Below are 23,396 nucleotides of genomic sequence, written 5' to 3'. Positions count from 1 at the left end.
AGCTGAAGTCAAATAACCAGCATCTTGAGGCTTTGAAAGGAAATGAACGAAGGGTAAAGAATATGACGAGAAAGGAAATATGTACATTTACTGTATATTGGAATTACTGTATAAAAAGAAACAACAGATGTAGCAGAATTAAGGAGGTCTGTTTAATGCATCATGAAAATGGAAGAATCCTGATTTCTACACATGAACTAGAATAGTTGTGTGAAGGCTAAGGCCTTCACACATATGTTATTCTAAACCATTCACCTTTATTATTATTCTCTTTTATTATATTTCTCATTCCACAATTTTTCAAAGAGGTCATTCAACTTCATTCAGTGCCATCCCAACACATTCCGCAGTTTTTAGTCAGCTTCTTTGCCTTCACACGCAATTTCTCCAGAAATTCCATTCTCTAGTTTTACATGGTATGCCTGTTATACTTGGCAAAGGACAAAATCATAATAATTGAAGAAAACTGATACTGTCTGGAAGCTGCCCATCTTTGATTGAGTCATCAATACCACTTTAGCTCTCACCATCATTATCATGGCACTAACATTTTTATTAATTCATACGCCGTGGCCCTATCCATTCATCAACAGAGCCAAGGGAAGATACATAAATGTATTTGGGGACACAGGTGGAGAACGACACTGCAACTGTTGGACGATGATGGATTAGTTTTATAAGAAGTGAAGTCTCACAGCAGGATCTTTATTACTGACTGTATTTACCTTTATTTTTATTTGGTTGTTCATTTTATATCCCTTGGGATAATGTAATGTAATGTAATGTGAAAGTGTGTTTTGCTCCAATTTTTTTTTAAAGGCACCTCTTTCAAGATCTTTTTCTTGCAGATTAAAAGATAAAACAAAAAGCAATTCAATATCTTACATTACTTCACCATTGTATGTACGCAGACGGTATAAATGTGACACAGATATAAAATACACAAGCTTTTGCATTCTTTCTCTATTATTCCTTCTAGATCTCTTCACTAATGCGCACCAAGTGAATTGATCTTCAGAGTTCACGTTCAGTTTCTATTTTCTATCAACTGGCTCCAGAAGAGCGGCTCGAAACTTAACAACCACCAAAATGTCAACCACTCCCTTAACTTGCAATTCTGCAGATCCTCTTTCCTGCCGAAGCACATGTGTAACAGAATACCAGGACATAAAATAAAGGTTAACTCTGGAGACAATGGTGTGACACAGTCCAGAGACAGAATCTTTATATACCGGAGAAAGACCAAGGCTACATGTGGCCCTTTGAACTAAACATCCCCTGCAGTGTGGTGCTTGGCTCTGAACAGCCAAAGACAGGTTTGTAGCTGTTCTTGGCTGCAAACTGGAATTGTTGGGATATTGGAGAGCTGCGTGGAAAGGAGTTAATACATCGTCGTTCAATGTACGAGGGGAGTGAATACTGTATAGTGTGTAATGTGGCCAAAATCTTATTTGGGTTGTTTTGAAAGGCTGCCCACACTCTGGTCTGAATGTTTGGTGTGCACTTGTGTCTTAATGATGAGTTCACACTTGATCAAATAATTGCCTTGTATGCAAGAAATTGCATTTGAAATCCGAAGAAAAGCTGCTGTCAATTTGAACATGTATTTAATTCATTACAAAAAATGTTGCCTGCATTTGCAGTTAGTGGCAGAGGAAGGTTCCCGGGTTATTTACTGAAAGTCGTTTGTATTATAGTCTCTCTGAAAAATTGCTCTCATTCATTTTTGAATGCTCTCTAAAACATGAATATGAATTGAAAGCATTTCACAATAATGGCAAAGATACACTTCAAATTGGCCTGTGTTAAAAGTTCAGGGGCGGTTAAAAACAAAATGTCGGTGTTGCATAAACACTACCCACTAATAAAATAGCCTATGTAGTCTAGGATGTAACACTGATATGTCGTTAAATTGGGGTATCACCTGGATTAAAAATTGAAACCATGCCCTTGCATAATGAGGGAAGTTCAATGGTTAGAACTGAGACAGTTTTCGTTAGCATCATTTTCCTATTCACTTGCAAGACGGAATCAAACTTCCCTCAGGAAGGCAAAACATTCACATGATCCTTTTTTTTTTATTATTATTTTTAATATATTGATTAAAACAGATTGTTCAATAGTTGTATTTTGTGTGCCATTATGTGAAATCTTTTGGGTTCATTAACACGGTACTTAACCTGTTTTGGTTCAAGCATTTGTAAGCAGCTAGAATGACGAGCTGCACGTTTATTCCAACTTATTTACATGACTTTTGGGACTGCTGAGAAGCACAGCTGACTCCATTCAGTCAAATGAGTGCCATTTGTTCACTGCTTTTCGAAGTCGTTGAAGTGTTTGTATGAAATGTTAATTTCCATTTAACTATGTCCGTGGAATTGTCACTCTCTCCACAATCTGGACGAGTTGCACAAACCTCTCAGCTTTTCTCATTTGCCCATGTAGGCACTCAGGAAATGGACTCGAGTATGTAATGTTAATAGTTTTGTGACCATATTCTTCTGTCTGTTTTGCTGCCGTGTGATTTTGAAGGTGGCCTAAAGACCCTGCAAGGCCACTCAACATTTAAACAACCATCAGGTAATTAAAGCTTGTCCATGATGAAACGTTTGGCGAACCAGCCACTTGGTAAAGTGTCAAAATGAAGGCAGTATTCACACACAGAGATGGTACACTATCCAGACCAGGACCAACACTACGGAACTAAATGCAAAAATGTCGTGTTTATATATGTGAGTACTGAAAATGAATCCTCACCATTCAGGAAAATTGGCAACATCTTCATGATCTTAAGGCTTTTTTTTTTTACCACAAATATTATTACTATGCGTTTTGATGATTATCTGAATGCATTTAGAATTGAGGAGGATTTGTTCACTACTATGGTGTGTCTGTTTTCACATGAAAGTGATGAAAGAAATATATCGGGCCCTATGCTGTTTTGTATGAGCTGTCTGAAATGGATTTAATAAAATTGAAATCTTGTAATGATTTTACTTAAGGTAGTAAGGCATGGGGTATTTTTGCCCACATTGTATAGTCTTGGCATCAACACACATGATTAGTTTTGATCTAAATATTAAATAATGTCATTATTTTGCATAATGCATTACTTTAGTTGCTGAAATGCACTATTGGGTGTTGGGTGTATTTAATACTTTTGCAAATTTCAGTTTAACACAGAGTAGTGTGGATGCATATAGACACTTTACCGGTATTAAAATTAACACCCCAAGTGTTGAATTAACACCAACAGATTTGTAGTCTCTTAAGAACAATATGTCAACCATATTTGTGGAATATGTTTCACTTGATTAATAACGCTCTACTGGTCTGCAGACACTTCATTTTGGCGGGTACGTAGGTAATTTCTTCACATTCTTTCCCTTTACATGTTACTTTTAATCAAGTCCAAATTATTTTAAGTCTTAGTTTGAGAACCTTACATTTTTAAATTAACACAATCAAACAGACCAGTAATTAATTTTGAGCTCTAATATGAGCTCCTAATTTAAAGGCTACAGACCACTCAACCAGGGTTATTCAAGTTTTAAATGAAATCATACCCACTATTAAAAAAGTGAACTGAAGACAAGGCCAATAAAAAAGTTTGTGATATCTCTCTCTCTTTGTTCAGCCATCCTGTTTGTTATTCTTGTAAATAGAGCTGTACCACGGTGCTGTGTAGCCTGTGTTCCAACAAGTACTTCAACCTGATGGTTAAGTCAGTCAGTTACTCCCCAGCCCCTTTGCCATTAACATGCACTTAGTCATACAAGTTTACGACCACTCTGTTTAGGAGCTCATAGGTAACAGCCTCTCCCTGACAAATAAAGTAAGTCCAGACATGCTATAAGACCTCCAGAGTTTTATGCTGTAATAAAACATGTTTACATGTTTTTTGCTTGTCTGCAACCCAAGGGCAGAGGGTGAAAGGGTTATCATGAAGCCACCATCTTCCACTAACTTCAAAAGGAACATTTTTTGTTTTGCATAATAGCTTGGGGCTATTTTTGCATGCTTTCATTTATCACCCCATCATGGTCAAATAAATTATCTTTAGGGATAATCTCATCTAAAGCTGTTAAAATGTTACTGAGGAAAGCAGAACATTGTTACTCCTACTGAAACGACTTCCCAAAAATTATTAGAAGGGTTAATAGTGATTGCAAATTCAAGGCAGTCCATCCTTCAAACAAAAATTATATGTTTGGTATGGCAAAGAGCAGTGGTGGGCACGTCAGTGAATTTCTGTCATTCACCAGCAACAGGAAGTCCGTCATCGTTAGACATCATTATTTCAGGACTGATGGACCTTCCGTCGGTACTGACGGACAGGTGTAAATGTCCAACATTGGCTGAGGCAGCGAATCTGAGCACAACCTAATATTTGTTCTAGCTTTCATCCAATTTTCTATCCTCAACATTTTTCCCTCTTGTGTGTCTCAGTAAATTACTAATGTTCTCCCATTCCTAGCCCCATCCGTCATGTCACGCACACGTTTCAAAATTTGCAAAGACGTTAGTTCATCTGCATGGTTTTGCCCACAGTATAGTCTGTCATAATTTAACACCACATTAACTTAACATTATACTGTTGGCAAAATGAGCAAAGATTTCTAGCTGGCCTCAGAGGAGGAATATTACCTGTGTCAAAGAATAAAATGGATTATGCTACAAGTTTATGTAGGCCTGTACACATTAATTTGGAAACAGATACAATTAGAAGCATAGTTTCTCAAATAATCAAATCACTCATTTCATAGCTACAAATGTCTACTATCGATTCATTTTTTCCCCATTCCAACTGACATCTTTATGCCCCTTTTAAACTGAACATGAATCTTTCTTTGATAAAGCGTCATAGCAGTTTCCTAGCACTTTCGACCTGATGCTGTTTTGCTGTAGAAAATGAAAGCCCCAAAATGAGCGGAGTAGAGCTGAGCTGGTTTTGTGTGGTACAAAAGGAAAATTGGTTTTGCTGTTGCATTTTCCTTGAGCCATACATTGTCATAATACAAAATCATTCAACCCATGCCATTTATTTGGGGTAATGGATAAATATGTACATGTCTGATCTAGAAGCCCAGATAGAACGACAGCCATACATGATTTCCCACAGAACTCACTATTTCACTTTAGAAACGCATGCCCACCCATGGACAACGTAAAACATTATGGATACAATCTACTGCATGTTTTTTTAAATTATATTTAATTCCTTGAAGACTCCCCACCCCCATGCCTAAGTAATCCAACTTGCCCGAAACCTATAGTTAGGGTCATAAACCTTTTCTCAGGCCAAAAATAATAGGGTACAACATATGGATTCTTCATCCAAGGACTTGGTATCTAAAAATCATAGTAAATAAAAAACATTTCGCGTGTAAAATATCATCAGATGATTGTTCTTATAGCTGAAAATATAACCACTTTCCTTTTGCTCATATAGTCACTCGTTAGACTTGTAATAACGAGATGTTGAAGATGTATGTAAATCCAGGTTCTCTGCATGATTGCATTCTCAGACAATAACATGGGGATGACAGTTTTAATCTGTGCTGTTGGTTGAAGACATACCTTCACCAGAGGCCCTTCCATTTCCGCAATCTACCTGACATCTCAATTATACACAGATGCACAGGAATTGACAGATGAGGTGGTTTCTTACCTTTGTTTGAAAAATAGTGCAAATGTGAACTGGAATCTTCCCACTCCTCCTACATCCTTTTCAATCATGTCAAAATTTGACAGTTGGTATGTTGAACTACATTCACATTGCTTAGCCCAGTTCTAAATTAAACTTAAAATTAAACTGCTGCTTCCGTGTGTTTATTAGTCTGTCAAACTGCTTAACCCAGTGTATGTCTTAGCCGCATTTTATGATTAATGTCAAGAAGAATTGTTTTCACCTCATTCACATTGACCCGACTGCCAAGTTACATCTGCCAATGACGCATCCCAACCTTTTCAACCTTATTTCTCACATGCACTGCGTTGCCGAAATAAAGCTGCCTACAAGCCTTAACTTGCATTACTGTATGAGTTTACAGTGGCTGACAAAACGTCAGGAGTATGCTGCATTCACTATGGTTTAAAGAAAATTCATTATTAAGTAATTGTTAGTGGAAAGTACACTGTATATGCTACACACAAACGTTTGGGTTGAATCAGGCTATTGGGCAAAATTTCTGGATAAATTGGAATTTTTGTCTTAAGAATCAACACTAAATGAGACATAATCGTGAAGTCAAGTGAAATTCATATGCTATTTAAAAATAATTTGAATAAAAAACTTTAAAGTGGGGCGTGCAATATTATTTTTACTGTCAGTTCAGCCAACTCACTCCAGAAGGTCCCCGAGGATTTCTGAATGATCCAATGTTGACCTAAATGACTGCATGATAAATAGAGTCTTTTAATGTGTTTAATGAATCTCAGTATGAATGCACGTGCTCTTTGAAAGTCTCATAGGTTTGTTTGAAGCACAAACAGCACCATGTAGAACTAGGAACACACCGGGAATATCCAAGATGCTGTTGTGGAGAAGTTTAAAGCAAGAATAGGATATATACAAATTTCACAAGCTTTAAAAATCTTGCGGAGCACTGTTCAAGGAATGATATTGAAATGGAAAGAGTAATGAGACCACTGCAAACCTAACAAGACCTGACCTTCCCTCTAAACCTTCAGCCCAAACATGGGGAGCACTTATCAGAGATGTAGTCAAGAGATCACTCTGGATGAACAGCAGAAATCCAAAGCTAAGGTGGGGGAGTCTGTCCATGGGACAACAATTAGTCACGCACTGCACACTTCTGGGTTTTTATGGAATAGCGGCAAGAAGAAAGACATTTCTTCAAAGAAATCCATAAAAAGTTTGAAGTTTGCCATAAGCCACCTGGGACACACACACCACACACATGTGGAAGAAGGTGCTCAGGTCTGATGATCAGTGGAAAATAATGTATCTCAGCTCAGTTTGGAGCTTCGTGTCGAAGGCTGTGAACACTTAAGTATATAAGATTTCTTAGTTTTCAATGTCCAAAAAACAGTTTTTTTCACATTGTCATTATGTGGTGCTTTGTGTAGAATTCTAATGGGAATAATGAATTTAATCTATTTTGGAATGAGGTTGTAACATAAAATAATGTGGAAAAAGTGAAGTGCTGTAAATACTTTCCGGATGGACAGTATGAAGAATGGGTTTGAGATTGAAGGGACAAATGTGTAGATTACATGAAATATGTATTAAATGACAAATGAACATACATTTATCAGTGGTAAGAGCTGCAAGCCAATCCATCTTCACATTATCTTGACCTGAGGTTCAGATATATATCCCTGCTCATTGTGCCTCTCCATTGACGCCATTCTTGCTTCCTTGTGAACACTGGTGTCTCTTTAAGTGGTTCATGCTTCTTTCCTCACATGCTGTCAGAGTTTGGACACCTTTAAAACTACCTTGCGCTGGAGAGCGGTAAGAGAAATTGAATTTTGGATTTTTTTTTTCAAATCTCTCCCACTGTGACCTCTGCTTTAAGCCCTCTGTCACTCTTCCAACATACACTGCCACCCACCTTTTGCCTCCTCTCTTCACTGTACATCAAGGCGATTTAGGTTATTGATGATAATTCTGTAGGCCTCTGTTATGGCCACACATGTGCACCCCCACAATACAGCCTCCCACCGTTGTCATCCCTCTTTCTCTACCTCTTTCATGAGTAATGCGGTCCCCAAGCCGGAATGAGGTCAGGGAAGTAATAGCAAGACATATTGTGCATTTTGGCTGTCGGCAAATGGACCATCAATAATGAAAGCCCATGCACTAAAGGATGCATTGTGTCGGTTTATTTTCACTAAAATTGATTGTGTTCTCTACTTACAACAATTCTATAATATATTTAGACTGTTACCACCATGGAGAGAAATATATTGAATGTGAGCCAAAAATAAGTTGCACTTGCCAATTAAAAAGGACAAACAACATTACATGTCCATGCATTGTTGTGCCCGGCAAGTGGAAGCATACCGTATGGCACTTGACAAATTGATTGTTTTTTCTGCAGTTAAAGTGATGAAGTGACACATCTCTGCCGGGGGACTGTTTGACCTCCACTGTTGGCACATCAACAACACGACTTGTCATCAAAGTTCGTTTCAGCCCAAAGAGTTGCGGTTAACCTCCGACCTCTCACCTCCTTTGCCCTGTTGTAAAGTGGGTGCCCTTAACTTTGGGAGCCTGACAGCTTTCTAAAAGTGTATTTGGGGCCGGTGGTTCTGGGTCACCGATATTCTGAATGTGTGGAAGGGGGGAGGGTTAGGGGTCGATGATTGTGGTCGCTATTTGGTGAATTGATTCTGTGGTTCAAGTCCTAATTATTCCCTCCAAATGTTTCTTTCGCTCAATCTCCTTTGCAAACCATTGGTTTAAATATTTACAAACAAACTAGGGCTGCGGATTAATGTTAGTCCATTCGCTTGTAATTAGAGAGTGCTTGTTTGTGACTCAAAACATCGCTTAGAGTCATACCTTCCTCCCAAATTCCCTTTGCCAATCTCAGTTTGTGCCTAAATCAAATTCCTCATTTTATCACCTCTACAATTATATTTCCTTTCATTGATTTGACCACAACGGAGACAGGCAAACCTCAAAATTAAACTTAAGTACAACTCCAGAGCTAATTGATTTACAACTTTTTGAAATGATTTAACAAAGTTCAGCGTTCTCCTACAGACAACCCTGACCATAAGTGCACAGTTGATTAAAAGTTATAAAAACCGCAGAGCTTTCAGGCTCAGAAGGAATGGAAGGTGGCATTTGAGACATCAATATGAGCGTGGCGGGCCTGAAACAGGAGTGCAGGCTGGGCCTGTTAAACAGTGAGATAACTCTCTTCAAATAGCATGTGATCTGGTTCTGCTTCTCTGACCAAGCTCAGCCAATCAATACTATTCTTTTAAAGGCATTTCTTGCCTCTTGCATACATCAACAAGTACTGAGGGTTTTCATCCGTCAATTTGTGTGTGCCGTCAATGCAGCTATTATATGTGCAATACAAAGTAGAAAAGCACTCAGGAAGACACATATCTTCACCGAGGTAGAAAGACTGTGGTATGCATAGCAACGCACAGATTCAGTTTCAAACATCTCTTTATTTACATTGTATATTAGCTTTAGTTTATGCTGGCTGAGGAGACCATACCAGGCAGATTGTCACCTCCCCTTTCTCATCAAAACGTAATGATGATAATTCTTTTCCTTCTACAAACAGCTCCACAAAGTGACATTGTGATTGTAACTGGTTCAGGAGGCCAGTCTGTGTGTTTGGGTGAGCCTGACTATGCCTAGCCAGAACTACTCACACACTCGCACACCTTCTCTACTAAAGAGATAACGTTTTATATCCCTAAAGCTAACCTCTACTGCCCAGGATTGGACTGCAAGGTCGCATCTCACTTGACTCTCTTGCAGGGGTGTGCAGAGGGCGGTGCCAAAGGGCAGTGGCCATAGGCTTCGGCCTTGGGGGTGTCATCCGTAATCAACCGCGCCCCTCCCTCCCTCCCATCGACATAAATATAAATAGGTGCACGTATGTCGCAGATCAATAATAGATGAATGCACGTCTTGCAGGGCCATCCTGTTGGGATGGAGAGGCCATATAATTCAAGAAATGTCCACCTTCAGTAAACCAACCCAATCACTCACTTCCCATTGATGAAAATATTTAGAACACCGGTCAGCGCTCTGCGCTCCCAAACCGGAGGCGTAGGTTCGATCCCAGAGTTATGTAAACAGACAATGCAGCTTCAGTTATTTATCACTTAACTTTTGTAAAATTAAGACTTCAGTAAACAAAAATACTTTTTTCAATTAGAATTCATAATATTTAATGTTTTTTTTGTTAATAACCTTGGTGCTAATGGAAAATAGCGTTGCATCGTTCGCGAACGATTCGTCCAAAAAGAACAAATCTTTTCAGTGAACGTGAGTGAATGGATAACTTCCTCAAGTGATTCATTCTTTTTTTTTAACGATTCGGAGAACGGATCTTTTGAATGGTCCTTTTTGATGAACTGATTGTAATGATTGAGTTCACTTAAAAGAGCTGTCATGCCCATCACTAATAGGAAAGGGGGTCAGATTTTGGGCTGTGCCGGGCTTGGACCCATAGGCAACATGATCACGTCTAAGGTATGTGATTGAATAGATGTAATATAGTCTATGTCTGAATTGATAACAAATTATATTATTGTAGGAGACTGTTTCATCTTACAGTATGTGACTGCTTAACCAGATAATCCTCCTTAAAAACTGCAGAATAGGCAGCAGCTGTAACTTTCTTGTCTTCTAATTATCTTTCCTTATTCTTGGCTGTGCAATAGCCCAACCACAGTTATTTTCAAGACTTTGCGCTTGTATTTTTAGGAGGGAATTAATGCCTCCTGATCATTGAAAGTGATGCAAGCAGAAGTCTTAATTGTTTTAATGTGTCTGTTCAGCAAGTTCCAAGTGTACGTTAATGACTGTGTCCAAATACCGAATTAGAACTGACCTATTTCATGCACAAATAAGCAACACGGATTGTTTTCAGTAGCCTGCTGTTAGCCAAGCACAGTTTAATCAAGATAACTACTATAGATCATTATGACAAAGGGTGGTCTGCTTCAGTTTTGCACTTTTCAAATTGGAAGCCGAAGAAGCATTGTGTATAACAGCAGGTGTCCCGCTGAACTAAGATGGCTGTCAAAATGTTATCATCTGATTTTGAAAGTCTTTTTGGCTTTGGAGATATGACAGTTACAGGGGGAAAAAACCCTCAACATGGCTCATAGTCAATGGATCACATCTTGAATTGTAGTTATAGTAGCCCTTTTCTATATTGATTCTGTTGTCTGTTGATTCAATGCATCTGCTGGTTAGTGGGTGTTTCTATGCTGTTGTCATCCCTGAGGTCAACCACAATCAATTTTGGGATGCTGGTCGACCTGTGTTTGTCTGAGGCATAGTCCGGGATGTCCCCTGCCTCTTGCTCAATTTCAGCTAGGATAGGCTTCAGTTCACCCACGGCCCTAATGAGGCGCTATTGAAAAAGGATGGATGGAGGGACGGATAAATGAAACTATGTTTCAAGTAGGAATTAATTGCAAACGAAGTGGCTCATTGATGTTTCTCCCCAAGCTAAATTTGTTCCCACAGTCAAAATTCCATGCACAACAAATCATTGGACTATTTATCTACTCTCTTGTTGGTTTCCAGAAATGTAATCGCAAGCAAGAATGTGAATTGTGAGGACGTGTGATTGATATGTGAGTAATGCACTTCTTACATAAAATAGAGATACAACCGGTGTTTGTTTATAATTAATAATTCCGCGTAGACCCTTGCAGGCAATATAACACAGACCACACATACAATTTTTAAAAGATTGTCACAGTGATTGTCAAAGTGAAAACATGCTGATCACTGAAAACACATGTATATCATCACTTGTTACTGCAGGTTTTGCAAAAATGTAGGTAACATGTTTTAACTTAACTTTTTAACTCCTAAGTTTTGTGCAACTGAAGAGGTATGTTTTTCCAAATATATATAAGTTTCACTTTTGCTTTGTGATTTTATTATATTCAGTCTTGTGATCATCACAACAGTGATCCTGCTGCAAATATATACTCTATATATATATATATATATATATATATATATATATATGCACATATATTTTGATTTCAGCATAATATTAAGGTCATTTTTCACCAGAAAACCAACATCTATTGGAGCATCAAATTTATTCACCAAAGGCAGATATGAAAATGCAAAGAGGGAGAAAATATTGTTCTGTTGTCAAGCTGCTCGCTTGAATTTTTGCACAAAAACGAGGCCTGCATAGAGTACATGTTCAAGATGAGCTGTTGTTCAAAATGTCTGATGAACACAGGTGGGCTGTAATGAGGCATCTGTCCACACTCATGTCAGAGAATTCGAAGGCAAGTGTTGGGCTTAATAACGGAAGTGTGTTTATGTATTTTGGTGTGTGTGACACTGTGTCAGTTTTGGTCTGGTGGGTGTGTGAAGCAGGCTTCAGTGCGTGTGTTCTGCTGGCCAAAAATTGTGACGAATAATAAGGGTGCCAGTGAGAGGACATCCTAAAGTGAATGCCTAATACCATCCATCCATCCATTATCGATACCGCTTATCCTCACAAGGGTCGCAAGCATGCTGGAGCCTATCCCAGCTGTAGGCGGGGGACACCCTGAATTGGTTGCCAGCCAATCGCAGGGCACACAGAGACAAACATCCGCACTCACAATCACACCTAGGGGCAATTTAGAGAGTCCAATCAACTTACCATGCATGTTTTTGGAATGTGGGAGGAAACCAGAGCACCCGGAGAAAACCCACGCAGGCACGGGGAGAACATGCAAACTCCACACAGAGAGGCCGGAGCCTGGATCGAACCCACGACCTCTGAACTGTGAGGCGGACGTGCTAACCAGTCGACCACCTCACGGTGCAGAGGTCGTGGGTTCAAATCCGGACTCTGGCCTTACTGTGTGAAGCTTGCATATTCTCTGCCTGTGTGTTTTTTCTCCCACATTCCAAAAACATGCATGGTAAATTATTGAAAACTCTAAATTGTCCATTGGTGACCAATTTTTTATATCATTGTTATTTAATTCAAGAAGCATTTTCTGATTTTCACAGGAATAAATGTTATCCCTCCCTTACTTTTACAATTTCTTCGCTGGTGTGTTTTAAGTTTTTCCTGTAGGAAAAATAAGAAGAGTATCTCTATCTTACAAAGGCATTTTTCTCTCCCTGTCCAGATTTTAAATCCTCTTTGACAACACCCATTTCAAGGATGACAGTAGTCTCACACCTTCCTCTCCCTTGAGATGTAGACTTGATGAATCTCACTCTATAAACTGTCTAAATCCACTTATATATCAAGGGTTTAATAGAAGAGGAAAATACATTCTTTGGGGAGAGCGCAAGACAAAAAAGTGTTTTTAATGGACCGTATATCATCAGTTTGACTGAGGCTTATGACTAGCTACTACATTATCTTTCTTTTAATAATAACCATTGTCTTTCTACAGTTTAGAAACAACATATGATTATGTCATCTTAAAGTTGTTCATTACTGTAAAAAAATCCCATGCCATCAAAATCAATTTTTTCTATTTCTCTATAGGTAACATAGGTCAAAATGAGTCTGTGACATTAAGTTTGACATCTGCGGTTTGGCGATATAGTCCAGTGGTTGGGAACCTACAGCATTAAGAGCCATTTTAACTGTCCACCACTGAACTCAATATAGGCCTATTGTTTTTTTAACCTGCATGTACAAAAAGCATAGTGTGTTGCAGTTATTAACAAATCAATGAACTGCAACAGAGAACACCAAATCTTGTTTCTTTATATACTTGAATAGCTTACAGGAACAGTCCAGTGAGGATGGCCCATGTTTCACTCCAAAACTGTCTTTATGTATTTTTTGATCAGGAAAATGCTGGTCAACTCATGCCAAGAATGTAGTGATTGACAGGAAAATGGGGATTATTATTATTATTATTTATTATTTTTTTTTCTTTATTCTGATAGGCCCTTGAGTACCGTAGGCCCTTGGTCTTCAGCCCAGGTAAAGGCGGGTCTGAATATGATTGAACAGCTGCGCACTTGCTAAAACTTTGCATCACCCGCCAACCTTGGCTTCAATCTATTTTGGGAAAAATTCCTAAACTATTTGCAACTAGAACTGAACTGTGTCTGGCACATTTCGTGGAGGAAGACTTAGTATACATAAGCTATCACACTCTCAAAATATTCTTCCAGGTTTTGAGCGAGCAAGAAATAGCTAGCCACCACCAAGCCATAAAAATACAGTAAGTATACATATAATGTGTTTTACAAGAATACTTAAACTATATTTATAATTTATAATGTACCCAAGATGAAATAGTGAAGCTTGAAGTCACTGTGTGTGTTGCGGGAATTCATGCAAGCAATGCATACTCAGCAAAGCCATTTTGTCCTGGTTATGGTGCCGCTTTATTGCAGTTGATTTGTCTCTGTTGGTGTCAGTGGCACCACTACTCACTCCTGCTTACGCTGAGGCAAAAAAAAAAATAATAATAAAAAAAAGAAAAAAAAAAAAGAAAAGAAAAACAGTGAATGCTAAGAAAAAGATTCCATTCAATCACTGTTGACAATCGTTGAGCCACGGGTACTCATTGCTGCTACTGGCCGTGTTGATGTGTGTGCTCACATAAGAGACAGAAAATGATGAGAAGTTAACCATTTATTTGGTGCAGAAAACATCATGCAGCCGTGGCTCACGCATGACATGTATATCCGCACACATTTCTTGCAACTAATAAGTAACCCACACTGCTTTGAGCTGCAATATACAATGGCAGTCGGAATATCACAAAATACATCAGCTATATTCAAGTGAATGGGATCTGAGCAAGCGTCAATAAACCCCCTTCTTTTCATGTTGCACATGCCATATTTTTGTAGCAACCCACTTCTTGATTTTTTTCATATTTTATTTATATATTTTTTAACTTTTCCAAAACAAAACTTAAAACAAAAAAAACACAAGAAATTATATTTGAAAAAAACTCTTTCCACAAAACAGCAATTACACAGGAAAATAACAATAACAACAAGCAAGGCATCAATTTAATCTCAAATGATTTCTGGCTGGGTCTCAATATTCAAAAAAGGTATCCAGATCAATTGGAAGACATCTAATTTTCCTCGGTTTGAATATAATTTTTTCTGTGGTGTACAATGCTGTATTTTTAATTGTGATAAAGTACACTATACTTTACAATATATGCAAACTCAAAAGCTTATACAAGCTCACCCTTAAAGGCGTCCATGTATCAAGTCACATAGCTGCCACACACACACAGATAACCAACTACCAGTAAGATGAAAGTTGTTTTCTATATTCATTTTGAGAACAGCAATCCAGTCAAATAAAAATATGTTTACTGTACATATCAAATATTAATGAGAAATTCAAGATGATGATTAATGAACCGTCTATCACCAGAAATGTGAACTTTGTGCTTCATGTTTGAAGTGGGATTAAATTAAAGTAAAATGTTCAGACAACAACTGTTAGTCAAAACAACTTGGTGGAAATATTGAGGTTTTGGTGACGTATATGTCAGGTGTGTGCGGATGAGCATTCATACATCAGACGTATTGCATACTTATCCGATTTACAGTACATCCACATACAAAAGAGGCCCAGGTCCGATTTGAAAAAAATTGAATTTCAATGTTCACACTGCATGAAAAAAAATCAGATATGTGTCGCATATGATCGCAATTGAATTGAGTTGCAGTGAGAACCTGGCCTAAAATACGCTGAGGCACACAAAGCCATCTCAGATTAAAATTTGCTGTTGATCACTGTAATGAGTACAAGAATAGAAACATTAACATTAAATACAATCCTTTCTGTGGCGATTGTTAATCTTTATTTTTCTCTCATGTATCCAGCCATCCATTTTGTATTCTACTTTTCCCCTTTAGGCTCATGGGTGACTATAGGCTATGGTAACTGACTGTGGGTGAGAGGCGGGGTAGAGCGTGGACTGACAATTGCAGTTGTAAAAAAAGAACTTTTTTTTTTTTCAATGTCTGCATTTTCTTTTATTTTTCAATGGAAACTTTTTCAGTGCCAATATATGTGTTTTGTTGTTAATGCATCCTCCTTAATGCCAAAATGTATTTTCAATATTATTACATAATGGCAGTTTTCAAGTTCTGTGTATGTTCAATATGTTTGTGGAGTGTTGCAGCGGGACATTTTTTTCAGATTCACATATGTGATTTAATTTGAAGTACTTTTGGTGCATGCTATTTTCTTGAGAAAATACATCGAATAATGTAAAACATGCCAGAGGGCTTAAGGGTTTTGACAGCATTAACTGATTGCACTAGTTGTGTATGACATTCCCTGCAGAGCATAATGTTAAATGTTCTTGTAATAGTCCATTCGATGCGCTTCTCCCACGTGAAAGCCACTGAGGTCTCTGCAGCCCTAATGGTGGCAAGTCAGCTCCAGCATTGGGAACAGTGTCTCGGAGTCAGTGCAGTTTCAAGGCGATCCCTGAAGACCTGACAATTGTGTTTGGGACAAAATGGCCTTTTGTCGTACTTTCACGAAGATGTAATTTCCAAGACCATGGAGAGGTTTCTGTGGGCCGAGTGAGGGTTATGTGGCTTGCTGGAGGAGACTATCATGGACTCCCCAAGACAATACTGTTAGCTGAAATGAATAAATCATGAAATCGACTTGTATCTTTTTTCCTTTTAAGTAGAAGTTGTGTTACACAATGGATTCAGAGTATAGGGCAGTTTAGTGGTATATGAGACCTAATGCATAAAAACGAGTGGTTAGATTATTCACTCCATGTAGCCCAATTTACATACTGACACATAAATAAATAATAGTCTGAATGAACTCCATACAGAAGTTCCCACAGCCCACAGTGACTCAAAATGCATTCATCCTTGGAAGGAGGCAGCAATGAAAGGATTGATGAGAAAGGCAAACTGATCATGTTAAACATCACTTTTGTCAAAAATTTTAATGAAATGTTGTTCATTTGGAAAGACATGTTATTGCTTCATCAAATAGCATGCAAAGTCCTACCTTATCTCTCTGAGCTCCATCACCTCTAGATACCAACCTGGTGCCACAAGTCAGTGCATCAGATGCTACTGGAGGTGCCGAGGACTAAACAGAGCCTCCGAGGGGATCGAGCCTTTTCTGTTGCCGCTTCCTCCCTTTGGAATGACCTTCCGTTAAACGTTAGGCAAGCCCCCACTCTGTCCATCTTTAAAACATATTTTTATTCTCTGGCTTTCGACTCAGCATAAGACTCAACATTGTTTTAGTATTTTCTTATGTATACTCTTTTTATGTTATTAATTTATTGTTTTAACTGTCTTTGTTTTTATATGCTTGATTTTTACTTTACGTACAGCACTTTTTATGGAGCTGTTGTTGTGTTTAAATTGCTCTATAAATAAAGTTGAGTTGAGTTTAAGAACAGAAATGTTGAAAACTGACAATTTGCGAGCAAAGAAAACCGGTCCACTTAATTCAAGAATGTAAGTGTTTAAAAAAAACAACGAAAAAGACTGGCAATTCATCAAAATCTAAATCTAAAAATAGTTTAAGAATGTGTTTAAAAAATAAGTTTAACTGTATCTGGAATTGCAGATCAAATGCTAACAATTGGCTAATTATTTTTAATGTAAAACTGCATCAGTGGAATATCATGGCTGACAGGTCATTGTGTGAAACAGATCAATATAATGCTTCTGTGGCAAAACAATTATTCAGCTGTACATCAGCCCATATAATAGCAGTGATAATACTATGTTAATATTGTCTCTGAGCAAAGTTTCACTATTTATTCAAAATATTATCAAAAAACACATTTTCCGAAGACTGTCTTCAGCAAGTGTTTAAAAACATGAAACATTTACGTCTGATTTTAATTAGCTTTAACCATATTAAATGATTTATTACTGCCTTGCAAAATAACAATAGACTGCGATATGAATAGCTCATAGGTACATATTTTGCCTGAATCTGTAGGTCAGGTCAGTGTGAGAGCACTTGACAATACACAGGGATGTTTCAGACTGCTAAAGCAATTTGCATTTGACATTTTCAATGAAACTCAATAGTTCTCTATGGCCTTTCACTTAAGTCATATTTCAATCAATGTACAGTATATATATTTTTTACTTTTCTTTAATTCATTTATTTAGACAACAACATATGGAAACTGAGTAAATTAACCACCGCTCTTCCCCCAAAGAGCGGAAGCGAGACGTCAGATTCTGATTCATTTATTTGAATCTGTTGTGGCAGATTATTGGATTACCTGACTAAACGAAGACAGAATGTACAAAGGATCAAAGGTGATGCTTCTCTTGTGTACGATTAGCATTTTGCCTATTTACATGTTACTTACGTGCAGTATGGCATATTTACTTTAATTCCAATCATTTTCAATCAATTTCAGTCAAGATATGGTCAAATTACTTACAGTATTATACAGTAATTGGTATACCAAAACAATACAAAAAAATAAGTCAACAAATCAACATGTTATGCCTTACTTACTACTGCAGTACTTGCAATTATAAATTACAGACCCACCATTTAATAAAAGTCAAAATTCCATCAAGGAAAACCACATCAGTTATTAAAAGTCAAAATTCCATCAAGGAAAACCAATTGTCAAAATGATAAGATTCAGCACATACACAGAATATAACATCTAAATTATAATAAACAAACACAAATAACATTGTATTTGACAAAAATGTAGTCAATATCTTCACCATTAATGCACTCCTCCCAAAAATCTTAAAACACTATTTTACTCCGTGAATGACGATCCTCTACATTAACGATACCCAAAGTGTGAGTGTTGTGCGGCATCGCTTCAGCGCTGCCAAAGACAGTCTTTATTTTCACAGGTCTCACCGGAGCATAGACTCAGAGGGCTGAATAAGGTGAAGGCTATTTTCATGCCAAGTCTGCCACGTTTTGAAAGCAGCTCCAGCCTTGTGTTGTTCTAGAACTAGACAAGCTATTCTCTTTGGTCCAGCTTGGATTCACCTCATTTCATGTCAACAAGGCCCTTTAAGCACGGAATGGAGGTGTGAGAAAGAAAACAGAAACCACCATGACTGGCAGTTGACAGATGTTCTTCTATCCATGAGACAGGAAAGAGAAGAAAAAGGAGGTTTGTGTTGCAAAAACAAATGGTCTCACTTTGCCCTAGCAATGTGTGCTGTCATTTTTATTTGTGATTCTACAGTAGGCCTACCACCACATATAGTCTCTCTTAGCCTACCTAAGGCTATTGTTACTTCTGCCAGGTGTGCAGGTGAGCGACATCGTGTTCATGCTTGTTTGGCTGGTGTGTTGGTTATCAGAATTACACTAAAACTACTCCACCGATTTCCATGAAATTTTGAGGCGAGGTGGCACGCGTGATTAAATAGAGCCCATTATCTTTTGGTGCACATCAGAATACAAATGTGGCAAAAGGATTTATTTTTCATTGCTGTTTATTTTTAATGAAAACCAAGTTAACATCAACTACATCATCCATCCATCCATTATCTGTACCGCTTCTCCTCACAAGGGTCGCGGGGCGTGCTGGAGCCTATCCCAGCTGTCTTTGGGCAGTAGGCGGGGGACACCCTGAACTGGTTGACAGCCAATCGCAGGGCACACAGAGACAAACATCCGCACTCACAATCACACCTAGGGGCAATTTAGAGTATCCAATCAACTTACCATGCATGTTTTTGGAATGTGGGAGGAAACCGGAGTGCCCGGAGAAAACCCACGCAGGCACGGGGAGAACATGCAAACTCCACACAGGGAGGCCGGAGCCGGGATCGAACCCACGACCTCTGAACTGTGAGGCGGACGTGCTAACCAGTCGACCACCGTGCCGCCTTCAACTACATCACTCCCAGATATTTTCTGTTAGTGATACCTTAAAGCATATATGTCAAAGTCAAGGCCCGCGGGCCACTTCCGGCCCGCGAGAAGGTTTTCTACGGCCCCTGGGATGATATTGCTTTATTATTAGATCTGGCCCGCAGCCCGCAGCAAGCCGGTGTGGGTAGCAGATGTGATCGGGTCCTTCGCGCCTGCCGATGACATCACGCTTTAAAATATATTGTAGTGTCTTCCAAGAACACAGACGTAGTTTAATTATCACGTTTTTATTAGTCCAACCGGCTACTGTTGGCCGCAGCCGCCACCAATACAGTACGACAACCGTTCAGTCAAAAAAGAGCAACGGCTCTCTTCTTCGTCCTCCGCTCCTCTCGCTCGCATGCCCTCCTTATGACAAATTGTCCCGCCACCTTTTGGGGCGTGGCTTATGTTATGTTTTCGGTCTCAGCGGTCTACGTCACGGGAGGGAGGCAAGCGTGGTAATATTGCTCGCTTTGTCAGTTCTGTTGTCTAAAACGGCGACCGATCGCCACCAAAATGCAAATGCACATTACTACTCTTGTCCATTTCAACCTGTGAAAGTATAAAAGTGTTCTGCACAATAGTTTGGATTTATTGGCATAAAACGTGATCTCATCATGATTACCTCCAGAAAATCAAAAATACCGTGGCGATTGCTCCTCCACTTTCACAAGCTGAAGCGGAAAGGAGCATGAATGCGCACACGAATGCCGACTAGTTATATTCCGGACATTTAGCTACTCTAAACTCGTGTCAACTCCCTGGAGGGAGGTGGTGGCTTACAGCGAGCAACAGGGCAGGCAGATTGGATCTTTATACCCCCACCCCTTTCCCTTCCTGGCTAAAGGTAGGATAACGGGACGGCTAATAGCAACAACTTGCTTCAGGTAGTTAAAACAAAAGGTGTTAGCACAACAATATTAACTCCTTACTGTCTGCCCAGCGTGTGGAGGTGATCATGAACCTGCGTCTTCATGTCGCGCGGTTGCATGCGGTGTCCGACACTGCTTGCAGCCGCCACCTTCTGCCTGAGTGAAGCGCCATGAGGGTGAGGTAAGCCCTCATCGAACAAGCGTCAATATTCACCGAACAAAAAGTTCCAGCGAGGAAGCTGACTGCACAGTCAAGTGTGGCCGCATTGGAACGTGCCTTTTCGACTGTTACGTTCCAAATTGGGCGTTGTGTTGTCGGTCGAAAAACTGAGGCCATTCCTCATCCAAATAAATGTGCGCGGCCTTTGGCCTAATTAATGAGAGGCGTTATTCATGGAGTTACTTATTTCCTAATTTCTCCAAAATTAATGGATAAAATAGAAAATGGCAACTCTTTTCATTTTTCTGATCAAAAATATGTATAAAATGAACTTGTTAGTGAAAACATGGCCATCCCGGCCCCACCGTCCCTTTAACTTTTTATGGAAATTGTTGCATAATCCCCCTTTAGACATGGTGAAGCAGAAGCCCCTTAATATTTCATAACTTTTTTGATGGATGGATGGATAGATAGATAGATAGATAGATAGATAGATAGATGGATGGATGGATGGATGGATGGATGGATGGATGGATGGATGGATGGATGGATGGATGGATGGATGGATGGATGGATGGATGGATGGATGGATGGATGGATGGATGGATGGATGGATGGATGGATAGATAGATAGATAGATAGATAGATAGATAGATAGATAGATAGATAGATAGATAGATAGATAGATAGATAGATAGATAGATAGATAGATAGATAGATAGAACACAACACTCAAACATTAACATTTAACAAAGAACATCTAGTCCCATTAAGGCCTCATTGGTTATGTGTGATTTTTTCTTTTTTTTAGAAATCACCTTGCTTGGTTTTTTGACAGAGCTGGGCAATTTACCCTTTTTTGCGCGTCCGGCCGCAACCCTGCACCCTTGACCTGGGTACCCTTCCGGCCGCGACCCCCCGGCCATATTCATAAACATTGTCGGCCCCCGCCCCGTTCCGCCCACTGAAAAAAAAAAGCTTTCACCGAGTAGGCTGAGATGAAATTTGGCCGCCTCGCGACCACGTCAAACACATGAGGGCCGATTAGTGGGCCGGACTAAAATCCACTTCCGGCCATGCACAGTCCAGCCATTTTTTTTAATTTGTCACCCCCCACCTCTCCGCCCCAAAAATGGGCATCCGGTCTGGCCGGAGGGTCTGACCGGTCCGGCCCAGGGACGGACTGCCCAGCTCTGGTTTTAGGATTGACTGATGTGCAAAGGACTGTTTGAGGCTGACCCTGTTATAGCGTGACACACAGTACTGGCTTCCAGATAGTAAGAGCACATATTCATTGTTCAGAGCCTGTCTGGTATTCTGTATGATATTCCTCGCCAATCACATAGTGTTATTATAATAGGCAGCTTTAAACAGTATGTCCAAAGGTTGGCCCACAATCTTCGAACACATTTTACTCCAATGTCTCAGTCCAGATTTTGCAGTGACTGTGTGGCAACTGAACCATACAGCATTTCTGTGCTGCAGCTCATTGAGGATGATAGAGGTGAAAAACAGAAGGAGTTAGCCGGCGTCAGATTGGTCTATCTAGGCCTTAATACGTTTGGCCGTATTTGGAATGATATATAGGACAAGCACAGTACCGCAATGACATTAAAATTTGGATGTGTTGATTTTTGTAAAAAAAAAAAAGAGTTCTTGAGTTCTTAATGTTGGTCTCAAGCTCATTTGCGCTGCCCTTAAATTTTATTTTTTATGCAAGACAGCCCTTTGCACTGGAAAAGAAAATTACAGTGCGTGGCTGTTGTTTGCTTCAAACTCTTTGTTGTTGGGTTCAGATACTGGGTATTTTATACATGCATTGAAAAATGCATTATCAAAAACGGCATATATTAAGAGCACATATTTGGCATGTATGCACGTATTTTGTACATATTTAAAATAGCATTTTGTCATATATCTGATTGTGTGATCCTGTGTGGCCCACCAGTAGCACTGATGAAAAACTGTGGCCCCCTCAGGCATTTATGATGCCCATCCCTGCTGTAAAATACAATTTAAAAAAAAAAGAATAAAAATCTGTATTTTAAGCGGTTCTTTTCCAAAAGTCATTTACATTGATACGCAATATTTCCACCTGAGCGGAGGTCTGCGTAGTTCGAGTTTCAATTGCCATCATTAGCAATCCCAGGACTGCGACAATGCTTTGACTGCTGCTTGTTCACTTGTTTGTAAGGAGGATTCAGAGAAAAAAATTAATTGAGTGGTTTGTGTCATTGTTCAACTTGCTTATATTTTCTTGTTTGTCCTGGCTATGTTGAAATTGGAGGTCTGCATTTAAGCCATTAATCCTTCACCAGTGATTGTTCTTCGCCTGTCATCCTTAAACGTGCAAGCTTGGCTTTGTGGTTTAATCAATCATATGTAAAAGGGAATCTGGTGGGTGGGGGTGTATACACTGGGAGTGGGATGTCAGAGACAGATGGCCAGGGTCAGTCTCATTCTGTCACCTTGGCAGCTTGCTTCCAAGTACTTCTGACAGCTCCACATGTGCGCCTACCTGGACAAGACCCCAGGTACAAACTCATTCACAAACCCTTCCCATGTTCGCAAACAAACCTATTGTCCCACATTACTGACTGTCCTTCCAGAAAAAAATCGGAATCTAGTTTTGGCCTTCTTCTATTACTACCTCCATGGTGTGCTCCAGGAGAGTCTGAATGCTTATAAATCAGACAGCTATGAGGCCCTAGACCTCTTCATTATAAAGCAACCAATGTAATCATATTAATCATATATAACAAGTTGTGTCTTTCAATGAAAGTGAAAAAAAGATGATTACAAAACTAAGAATAG

Source organism: Filicampus tigris, chromosome 12 (genome assembly GCF_054856515.1).
Source record: "Filicampus tigris isolate MCC_2025a chromosome 12, RoL_Ftig_1.0, whole genome shotgun sequence".
In the NCBI taxonomy this organism is placed as follows: domain Eukaryota; kingdom Metazoa; phylum Chordata; class Actinopteri; order Syngnathiformes; family Syngnathidae; genus Filicampus; species Filicampus tigris.
The sequence above is the reverse complement of the archived record's forward strand: the minus strand, read 5'-3'. Positions refer to the sequence as shown.